The sequence below is a fragment of the Rhipicephalus sanguineus genome, chromosome 4 (genome assembly GCF_013339695.2).
Source record: "Rhipicephalus sanguineus isolate Rsan-2018 chromosome 4, BIME_Rsan_1.4, whole genome shotgun sequence".
In the NCBI taxonomy this organism is placed as follows: Eukaryota; Metazoa; Arthropoda; class Arachnida; order Ixodida; family Ixodidae; genus Rhipicephalus; species Rhipicephalus sanguineus.
This window is the reverse complement of record NC_051179.1, coordinates 171782913-171785660: the sequence shown is the minus strand read 5'-3', so window position 1 is coordinate 171785660 and position 2748 is coordinate 171782913.

Below are 2748 nucleotides of genomic sequence, written 5' to 3'. Positions count from 1 at the left end.
TATGCGTGACCCCAACAACGACCGGCATGCGCTTTCGGTGCGCCGACTAAAGCAGAGTTGTGTCGCAACAATGCACGGTCCGAATGCGTGGGAGGCAGGGACACGCATAAGCCTTTTCTTTCCGGGAACCGTTTAACGACTGGCCCCGCGGGTTCAACTCGATGTGTATGGGAAAATGCCGTGAATGCACCAGGGCTAAGATACAGATGTATTTCAACCGTGAGAATCCCTGAGAGCGTGGGATAAGGAGATGGAGAGCCATGATAGGAAAGAGTGCCAAAACGCCTGTCTGCACTGTAAAGACACTGCTGTCGAGATTAGGGACAGCCCAGTAGGGAGTGACTTAATCTTAGGTTAAACGGATTGGATAAGGGAAAGTCGAGGCGGACCACCAGCGGCCACCTCCCCTTTTCTTTGTTTACCACAAGGTACTTAAGACTGGACGGAATTTGTTTCCCTTCAGTCTAGGCTGTAATCACTTAACTGATAGATCAATAAGACTCCGTACGATGCAACTTTTGTCTGGGCCGTAACCACTTGGTTGTCGAACAGTGAGACTCGGTTCTTCGTATGTAGTAACAGTGTTCTAGGCTCTAACTTAAGAAAAGTTAAGTAGAAGAGTAAGATGCTGTTGATGTCTATGTTATCATCAGTGTGCTTCGGCAAGATGTACATATGACTGTAAATATTTCGCTACAATATACCTTCAAGTTTTTATTGCCTCCAACCTGTCTCCTGCTTCATCGACGTCGATCATCTCCTTGACGGGACTTCAATCCACATCAAGGAGAAAACGAACAAGGAAAAACATAACTGACGGCCTCAATGGTGTACAAGGTCTCGCTGTCACCCGAGGTTGTACAGTCTTCCGCTGTAGTTGCATACGCCCCTTGCCGTCGTACATTCACAGTGGCATCTGCTGTCGGCATAGGTCGGCAAAAGATGTTGAGCTCACTCAGACTCACTCATGAAATATATTTTGCCTTTAGAGCTCACGCCTACTCAGTCTCACAAAAATTTTCCTCAACCGGACTCAGACTCACTGAAATGTTTCTCAGCACGACTGTCTCGGACTAAAGCTCACCACAATATTACTCACTCGGACTCACTGAGACTCAGACTCACGAGTCCATCTGAGTCTGAGTGAATCTGAGTGAGTCGATTCATGAGTCCGCAAGCGTATAATTAGCTTTTTAAACCATGGTGTCAATGCCAATATCTCCCATAATTGGTGCTCTACTTGGCGCCTTTTGATTCCTTATCTTCAAATATGGGTTATCAGTGGTTGCAATTCTGTAAGGGCATTTTTACTGAAAGAGATGACTCACACGAGGTATTTTATCAAGAACCATAGGCGTTCGCGCGGAGGAGGCAGGGCGAGTGGCGGCCGCCCCCCTAGTCACCTAAGAGGGGGAGGACATAGTCTGCCTCATTCATTAACTTTCTGGGGAGGGGGGGTGCACTGCGATGAAACATCGCCCCCCTCATGAAGAACCCTGCGCATGCCTATGTCAAAAACTTCCAGTCAAAGATTTTGCGGAGGCAGGGGGGGTCACAGCACCAGCCATCCCACCTTCCGTAACTCACGCCTCTGATCAATCAATGTTGAGCTGGCGTATGAACACAGGTGTTTAAAACAAGGGTAGTCGACGGGAGTTTAACGTGAGCCGAAATAAGGCTGATAGTAATGCTGACGTTGTGTATAGGGAACCATAGGTCGGCAAAGGAAGTGCGGCACTCTCTCAGACTCACTCAAGAAATAAATTTTGCGCTTTGGGCTCACACGGACTCCGACTCTGGGAAATTTTTCTGAATCGGTCTCATTCGGACTCAGACTCACTAAAATTCTTCTCAACCGGACTCACCCGGGCTCATTCAGACTCAGACTCACGGCACGAGCCGAGTCTGAGTGAGTTGACTCATCATTGAGTTTGCCGGCCTATGGCTGTCGGTGACTAGATGTGGCTGACTGGCACATTCGGCTCAGGTGGTGTCCTTCGCCGTATATGTGGCCATAGGTCGGCAAACTGACTCATCAGTCGACTCACTCAGACTCAGATCGGACCGTGAGTCAGAATGAGTGTGAGTCGGGGTGAGTAATATTTGGTGAGTTTGAGTCTGGTGAGTCCGGTTGAAGAAAACGGCTGTGCTACCGTATCTTGATCGCGTGTCGCACAACTTGAAGAAGATTGCTAAGCGAGCAGATGTAAAGGTGATTTTCTCTGCACCTTTGAAGTTGTCAAAACTTTGCACAATGACTAATCCTTGCCTCCGAAAACCACCTGCTTGTACCGTAAACCACGAAAGCAAATATGTCGAATGCCAGGTTGGCGTGGTCTATGATACACCCCTGTCTTGTGGCAAGAAGTACGCAGGCCGAACAGAGCAGTGCTTAAACGACAGGTCAGACAGCACTGCAACAATGTTAGGAATGGCAGAGAGGGTCACCTGACGATACACTGCAGAGATTGCAAGTGTGTACCGGATTTTCGCGCATGCTCCGTGATCGCCAAGAGTCGAGACAAGTGGAATAGGTTAATTATTGAGGCTAAGCATATTATTGAAGCCGGTATTCGCTACGTGAGTGTGGCCTCCGTATCTTTAACACAGAAAGAGTTGCGGTATCTGAATGTGACTGCGCAGCAATGAAACGTGACAGCACTGTCTGTATAAATAGCACCTGGTTTTTTCTTGGAATAAACATTGTTGGCAGTGGCGCCCTGTGTGTGTGTATCCCTTTCCGTCCGT